Genomic DNA, 10,062 nt, shown 5'->3' on the forward strand with positions numbered 1-10,062 from the left:
CTGTGCTTATTATTCTACCTGTACTTTTTCAAAAGACAAATCTGTGATAGCAATAGAAAAACTCTCCTGATGACATACCCTGACTGTGTACCTAATTCAGAGATGCCAACATTGAACTTTAAAAAAGAGTAGCATCTCCCAAAAGTTAAGGGCGAGCGTGGCTTGGGCTCCCTAAACCGATCTTTCTATTACTCTCTACAATGCTAATTAGCTCATTTTCAGGCATTGTCGTGAAATAACAATTACCTCTGTATGCACCACCAGAACAGCTACAAATGTTTTTAATGGCCAGTGAAAAAAAATCTGGAAAAAAAAATATCCCTCATCTTCTGACTCTGTTAAAAAAGAACAAAAAAAACAAAGGGTGGCCTTACTTAAAAAAAAACGTGTCCGGATTTTGGGCAAAAAATACGTGTCCGTATTTTGGGCATTGTCTGGACATCGGCGCTACAATTACTAGTAAGAAAACATGGAAACTGGCCACTCAGTTGAAGGTATTTTTGTTCAGAAGGTCTCCTAGCTAGTTACATTCACATTATAGGCATTGGACACCAAGAATTATTGGTGTTCCATCACTTTAGGAAACATATTGAAAACAATGGTTTGGTACATGAAAACAAACCCTGAGAGTGTATGACCCTTGCTCTCACCAGTACACCGTCAACACCACCATACGCCATCAAACACACCGTCAACAACCTTAACCACACCGTCAAACACCGTCAACACCCTTCAACACACCGCCAAACACCGTCAACACACTGCCAAACACCGTCAAACAACGTAAAACACCCTCAAACACCGTCAAACACCGTCAAACAACGTCAAACACCATCAAACACCGTCAAACACCGTCAACACCCTCAAACACCGTCAACACCGTCAAACAACGTCAAACACCATCAAACACCGTCAAACACCGTCAACACCCTCAAACACCGTCAACACCCTTAAACACACCGTCAAAACACCGTCAACACCCTCAAACACCGTCAATACCCTTAAACACACCGTCAAACACACCGTCAAACAACGTCAAACACCATCAAACACCGTCAAACACCGTCAACACCCTCAAACACCGTCAACACCCTTAAACACACCGTCAAAACACCGTCAACACCCTCAAACACCGTCAATACCCTTAAACACACCGTCAAACACACCGTCAAACACCGTCAACACCCTCAAACACCGTCAAATACCGTCAACACCCTCAAACACCGTCAACACCCTTAAACACACCGTCAAAACACCGTCAACACCCTCAAACACCGTCAATACCCTTAAACACACCGTCAAACACACCGTCAAACACCGTCAACACCCTCAAACACCGTCAAACACCGTCAACGACCTTATACACACTGTCAAACACCGTCAACACCCTCAAACACCGTCAACACCCTCAAACACCGTCAAACACCGTCAACAACCTTAACCACACCGTCAAACACCGTCTACAACCTCAAACACCGTCAAACACCGTCAACAACCTTAACCACACCGTCAAACACCCTCAAACACCGTCAAACAATGTCAACACACCGTCAACACCCTCAAACACCGTCAAACACCGTCAACAACCTTAAACACACCGTCAAACACCGTCAACACCCTAAAACACACCGTCAAACACCGTCAAACACCGTCAACACCTCAAACAACGTCAACACACCGTCAAACACCGTCAACAACCTTGAACACACCGTCAAACACCGTCAACACCCTAAAACACACCGTCAAACACCGTCAAACACCGTCAACACCCTCAAACAACGTCAACACACCGTCAAACACCGTCAACAACCTTAAACACACTGTCAAACACCGTCAACACCCTCAAACACCGTCAAACACCGTCAACAACCTTAACCACACCGTCAAACACCGTCTACAACCTCAAACACCGTCAAACACCGTCAACAACCTTAACAACACCGTCAAACACCGTAAACACCCTTCAACACACCGTCAACACCCTTAAACACACCGTCAAACACCGTCAAACAACGTCAAACACCGTCAACACACCGTCAAACACCGTAAACACCCTCAAACACCGTCAACACCCTTAAACACACAGTCAAACACACCGTCAAACACCGTCAACACCCTCAAACACCGTCAAACACCGTCAACACCCTTAAACACACCGTCAAACACCGTCAACACCCTAAAACAACGTCAACACACCGTCAAACACCGTCAACAACCTTAAATACACCGTCAACACCCTCAAACACCGTCAAACACCGTCAAACACCGTCAACACCCTCAAACACCGTCAAACACCGTCAACAACCTTAAACACACCGTCAAACACCGTCAACACCCTCAAACAACGTCAACACACCGTCAAACACCGTCAACAACCTTAAACACACCGTCAAACACCGTCAACAACCTTAAACACACCGTCAACACCCTCAAACACCGTCAAACAATGTCAACACACAGTCAACACCCTCAAACACCGTCAAACACCGGCAACAACCTTAAACACACCGTCAAACACCGTCAACACCCTAAAACACACCGTCAAACACCGTCAACACCCTCAAACAACGTCAAAACACCGTCAAACACCGTCAACAACCTTAAACACACCGTCAACACCCTCAAACACCGTCAAACAATGTCAACACACCGTCAACACCCTCAAACAATGTCAACACACCGTCAACACCCTCAAACAACGTCAACACACCGTCAACACCCTCAAACACCGTCAAACACCGTCAAACACCGTCAACACCCTCAAACACCGTCAAACACCGTCAACAACCTTAAACACACCGTCAAACACCGTCAACACCCTCAAACAACGTCAACACACCGTCAAACACCGTCAACAACCTTAAACACACCGTCAAACACCGTCAACAACCTTAAACACACCGTCAACACCCTCAAACACCGTCAAACAATGTCAACACACCGTCAACACCCTCAAACACCGTCAAACACCGGCAACAACCTTAAACACACCGTCAAACACCGTCAACACCCTAAAACACACCGTCAAACACCGTCAACACCCTCAAACAACGTCAAAACACCGTCAAACACCGTCAACAACCTTAAACACACCGTCAACACCCTCAAACACCGTCAAACAATGTCAACACACCGTCAACACCCTCAAACAACGTCAACACACCGTCAACAACCTTAAACACACCGTCAAACACCCTCAAACACCGTCAACACCCTTAAACACACCGTCAAACACCGTCAACAACCTTAAATACACCGTCAACACCGTCAAACACACCGTCAAACACCGTCAACACCCTCAAACACCGTCAAACACCGTCAGCGACCTTAAACACACTGTCAAACACCGTCAACACCCTCAAACACCGTCAAACACCGTCAACACCCTTAAACACACCGTCAAACACCGTCAAACACCGTCAACACCCTCAAACAACGTCAACACACCGTCAAACACCGTCAACAACCTTAAATACACCGTCAACACCCTCAAACACCGTCAAACACCGTCAAACACCGTCAACACCCTCAAACACCGTCAAACACCGTCAACAACCTTAAACACACCGTCAAACACCGTCACCACCCTCAAACAACGTCAACACACCGTCAAACACCGTCAACAACCTTAAACACACCGTCAACACCCTCAAACACCGTCAAACACCGTCAAACACCGTCAAACACTGTCAACAACCTTAAACACACCGTCAACACCCTCAAACACCGTCAAACACCGTCAAACACCGTCAAACACTGTCAACAACCTTAAACACACCGTCAACACCCTCAAACACCGTCAACAACCTTAAACACACCGTCAAACACCGTCAACAACCTTAAACACACCGTCAACACCCTAAAACACCGTCAAACAATGTCAACACACCGTCAACACCCTCAAACACCGTCAAACACCGTCAACAACCTTAAACACACCGTCAAACACCGTCAACACCCTAAAACACACCGTCAAACACCGTCAACACCCTCAAACAACGTCAACACACCGTCAAACACCGTCAAACACCGTCAACACCCTCAAACAACGTCAACACACCGTCAAACACCGTCAACAACCTTAAACACACCGTCAACACCCTCAAACACCGTCAAACAATGTCAACACACCGTCAACACCCTCAAACAACGTCAACACACCGTCAACAACCTTAAACACACCGTCAAACACCCTCAAACACCGTCAACAACCTTAAATACACCGTCAAACACCGTCAAACAACGTCAAACACCGTCAACACCCTTAAACACACCGTCAAACACCGTCAAACACCGTCAACACCCTCAAACAACGTCAACACACCGTCAAACACCGTCAACAACCTTAAATACACCGTCAACACCCTCAAACACCGTCAAACACCGTCAAACACCGTCAACACCCTCAAACACCGTCAAACACCGTCAACACCCTTAAACACACCGTCAAACACCGTCAAACACCGTCAACACCCTCAAACAACGTCAACACACCGTCAAACACCGTCAACAACCTTAAATACACCGTCAACACCCTCAAACACCGTCAAACACCGTCAAACACCGTCAACACCCTCAAACACCGTCAAACACCGTCAACAACCTTAAACACACCGTCAAACACCGTCACCACCCTCAAACAACGTCAACACACCGTCAAACACCGTCAACAACCTTAAACACACCGTCAAACACCGTCAACAACCTTAAACACACCGTCAACACCCTCAAACACCCTCAAACACCCTCAAACACCGTCAACAACCTTAACCACACCGTCAAACACCGTCAACACCCTTAAACACACCGTCAAACGACGTCAACACCCTCAAACACCGTCAACACAACGTCAACAACCTTAAACACACCGTCAAACACCGTCAACACCCTCAAACACCGTCAACAACCTTAAAAACACCGTCAAACACACCGTCAAACACCGTCAAACACCGTCAACACCCTCAAACACCGTCAAACACCGTCAACAACCTTAACCATACCGTCAAACACCGTCAACACCCTTAAACACACCGTCAAACACCGTCAACACCCTCAAACACCGTCAACACAACGTCAACAACCTTAAACACACCGTCAAACACCGTCTACACCCACAAACACCGTCAAACACCGTCAACACCCTCAAACACCGTCAACAACCTTAAAAACACCGTCAAACACCGTCAAACACCGTCTACACCCAAAAACACCGTCAAACACCGTCAACAACCTTAACCACACCGTCAAACACCGTCAAAACCCTCAAACACCGTCAACACCCTTAAACATACCGTCAAATACACCGTCAACAACCTTAAACACACCGTCAACACCGTCAAAACTCCGTCAACAACCTTAAACACACTGTCAAACACCGTCAAACAACGTCAAACACCGTCAACACCCTCAAACACCGTCAAACACCGTCAACAACATTAACCACACCGTCAAACACCGTCTACACCCACAAACACCGTCAAACACCGTCAACAACCTTCAACACACCGTCAACACCCTTAAACACACCGTCAAACAACGTCAAACACCGTCAACACCCTTAAACACACCGTCAAACACACCGTCAAACACCGTCAACACCCTTAAACACACCGTCAAACACCGTCAACAACCTTAAAAACACCGTCAAACACCGTCAAACACCGTCTACACCCACAAACACCGTCAACACACCGTCAACACCCTTAAACACACCGTCAACACACCGTCAAACACCGTCAACACCCTCAATCACCGTCAAAACCCTTAAACAAACCGTCAAACACACCGTCAAACACCATCAACACCCTCAAACACCGTCAACACACCGTCAACAACCTTAAACACACCGTCAACACCGTCAACACTCGGTCAACAACCTTAAACACACTGTTAAACACCGTCAAACAACGTCAAACACCGTCAACACCCTCAAACACCGTCAAACACCGTCAACAACATTAACCACACCGTCAAACACCGTCTACATCCACAAACACCGTCAAACACCGTCAACAACCTTAACCATACCGTCAAACACCGTCAACACCCTTAAACACACCGTCAAACACCGTCAACACCCTCAAACACCGTCAACACAACGTCAACAACCTTAAACACACCGTCAAACACCGTCTACACCCACAAACACCGTCAAACACCATCAACACCCTCAAACACCGTCAACACACCGTCAACAACCTTAAACACACCGTCAACACCGTCAACACTCGGTCAACAACCTTAAACACACTGTTAAACACCGTCAAACAACGTCAAACACCGTCAACACCCTCAAACACCGTCAAACACCGTCAACACCCTTAAACACACCGTCAAACACCGTCAACACCCTCAAACACCGTCAACACAACGTCAACAACCTTAAACACACCGTCAAACACCGTCTACACCCAAAAACACCGTCAAACACCGTCAACAACCTTAACCACACCGTCAAACACCGTCAAAACCCTCAAACACCGTCAACACCCTTAAACATACCGTCAAATACACCGTCAACAACCTTAAACACACCGTCAACACCGTCAAAACTCCGTCAACAACCTTAAACACACTGTCAAACACCGTCAAACAACGTCAAACACCGTCAACACCCTCAAACACCGTCAAACACCGTCAACAACATTAACCACACCGTCAAACACCGTCTACACCCACAAACACCGTCAAACACCGTCAACAACCTTCAACACACCGTCAACACCCTTAAACACACCGTCAAACAACGTCAAACACCGTCAACACCCTTAAACACACCGTCAAACACACCGTCAAACACCGTCAACACCCTTAAACACACCGTCAAACACCGTCAACAACCTTAAAAACACCGTCAAACACCGTCAAACACCGTCTACACCCACAAACACCGTCAACACACCGTCAACACCCTTAAACACACCGTCAACACACCGTCAAACACCGTCAACACCCTCAATCACCGTCAAAACCCTTAAACAAACCGTCAAACACACCGTCAAACACCATCAACACCCTCAAACACCGTCAACACACCGTCAACAACCTTAAACACACCGTCAACACCGTCAACACTCGGTCAACAACCTTAAACACACTGTTAAACACCGTCAAACACCGTCAACACCCTCAAACACCGTCAAACACCGTCAACAACATTAACCACACCGTCAAACACCGTCTACATCCACAAACACCGTCAAACACCGTCAACAACCTTCAACACACCGTCAACACCCTTAAACATACCGTCAAACACCGTCAACACCCTTAAACACACCGTACAACACCGTCAACACACTGCCAAACACTGTCAAACAACGTCAAACACCGTCAAACACCGTCAACACCCTCAAACACCGTCAACACCCTCAAACACCGTCAACACACCGTCAACAACCTTAAACACACCGTCAAACACCGTCAAACAACGTCAACACACCGTCAACATACTTCTTGATAACGAAAATGATAAGTAGGAGGCTGTGCTCCGAAGCTAACTCAACAAGCCTCCCTATGGGATTTTTGTACACAGAGAAAATCACAAGTTACAACTGGTCAGTTCGACTCCAAATACTTGCTCAATCTAAACAAGTTTAGCACCATTGGATAGACATGATCAAGGGCTTTCCTCTCGTATCAAACTAAATGTTATGGGGATTTTCAAAGCGAGGCTAGAGGTCAGAAAGTGGACCCGACACACACCCCAAAATTCGGGGAATTTAATGCATGATTTACACGGCGCGTGGTGATTAATGGGAAAAAATATATTCAATGAAAACAAAGCCCGGACTTATAAAAACTGTCAGCTATGCTCTTGAATTATTCTGGAACTAAAAATGCTAGAGAGACGCGGTTTGTACCTGAGTCATCCTGGCATGTCACTGCATCCGAATTTCAAAGTTTTAGGGCGGCTTCCATACTTCTTGATAACGAAAATGACAAGTAGGCGGCTGTGCTCCGAAGCTAACTCAACAAGCCTCCCTATGGGATTTTTGTACACAGAGAAAATCACAAGTTACAACTGGTCAGTTCGACCCCAAATACTTGCTCAATCTAAACAAGTTTAGCACCATTAGATAGACATGACCAAGGGCTTTCCTCTCGTATCAAACTTAATGTTGTGGGGATTTTCAAAGCGAGGCTAGAGGTCAGGGAGTGGACCCGACACACACCCCAAAATTCGGGGAATTTAATGCATGATTAATGGGAAAAAAATATATTCATTGAAAAAAAAACCTGTCAGCTATGCTCTTGAATCATTCTGGAACTAAAAATGCTAGAGAGACGCGGTTTGTACCTGAGTCATCCTGGCATGTCATTGCATCCGAATTTCAAAGTTTTAGAGCGGCTTCCATACTTCTTGATAACGAAAATGACAAGTAGGCGGCTGTGCTCCGAAGCTAACTCAACAAGCCTCCCTATGGGATTTTTGTACACAGAGAAAATCACAAGTTACAACTGGTCAGTTCGACCCCAAATACTTGCTCAATCTAAACAAGTTTAGCACCATTGGATAAACATGATCAAGGGCTTTCCTCTCGTATCAAACTTAATGTTGTGGGGATTTTCAAAGCGAGGCTAGAGGTCAGGGAGTCGACCCGACACACACCCCAAAATTCGTGGAATTTAATGCATGATTTACACGGCGCGTGGTGATTAATGGGAAAAAAATATATTCATTGATAAAAAACCCCGGACTTATAAAAACTGTCAGCTATGCTCTTGAATCATTCTGGAACTAAAAATGCTAGAGAGACGCGGTTTGTACCTGAGTCATCCTGGCATGTCACTGCATCCGAATTTCAAAGTTTTAGAGCGGCTTCCATACTTCTTGATAACGAAAATGACAAGTAGGCGGCTGTGCTCCGAAGCTAACTCAACAAGCCTCCCTATGGGATTTTTGTACACAGAGAAAATCACAAGTTACAACTGGTCAGTTCGACCCCAAATACTTGCTCAATCTAAACAAGTTTAGCACCATTGGATAAACATGATCAAGGGCTTTCCTCTCGTATCAAACTTAATGTTGTGGGGATTTTCAAAGCGAGGCTAGAGGTCAGGGAGTGGACCCGACACACACCCCAAAATTCGGGGAATTTAATGCATGATTTACACGGCGCGTGGTGATTAATGGGAAAAAAATATATTCATTGAAAAAAAAGCCCGGACTTATAAAAACTGTCAGCTATGCTCTTGAATCATTCTGGAACTAAAAATGCTAGAGAGACGCGGTTTGTACCTGAGTCATCCTGGCATGTCACTGCATCCGAATTTTAAAGTTTTAGAGCGGCTTCCATACTTCTTGATAACGAAAATGACAAGTAGGCGGCTGTGCTCCGAAGCTAACTCAACAAGCCTACCTATGGGATTTTTGTGCACAGAAAAAAACACAAGTTACAACTGGTCAATTCGACCCCAAATACTTGCTCAATCTAAACAAGTTTTACACCATTGGATAGATATGATCAAGGGCTTTCTTCTCGTATCAAACTTAGTGTTGTGGGCATTTTCAAAGCGAGGCTAGAGGTCAGGGAGTAGACCCGACACACACCCCAAAATTCGGTGAATTTAATGCATGATTTACACGGCGCGTGGTGATAAATGGGAAAAAATATATTCATTGAAAAAAAAGCCCGGACTTATAAAAACTGTCAGCTATGCTCTTGAATCATTCCGGAACTAAAAATGCTAGAGAGACGCGGTTTGTACCTGAGTCATCCTTGCATGTCCCTGCATCCGAATTTCTAAGTTTTAGGGCGGCTTCCGGACTTCTTGATAACGAAAATGACAAGTAGGCGGCTGTGCTCCGAAGCTAACTCAACAAGCCTACCTATGGGATTTTTGTGCACAGAGAAAATCACAAGTTACAACTGGTCAGTTCGACCCCAAATACTTGCTCAATCTAAACAAGTTTAGCACCATTGGATAGACATGATCAAGGGCTTTCCTCTCGTATCAAACTTAATGTTGTGGGGATTTTCAAAGCGAGGCTAGAGGTCAGGGAGTGGACCCGACACACACCCCAAAATTCGGGGAATTTAATGCATGATTTACACGGCG

The sequence above is a fragment of the Asterias rubens genome, chromosome 1, assembly GCF_902459465.1.
Source record: "Asterias rubens chromosome 1, eAstRub1.3, whole genome shotgun sequence".
NCBI lineage: Eukaryota > Metazoa > Echinodermata > Asteroidea > Forcipulatida > Asteriidae > Asterias > Asterias rubens.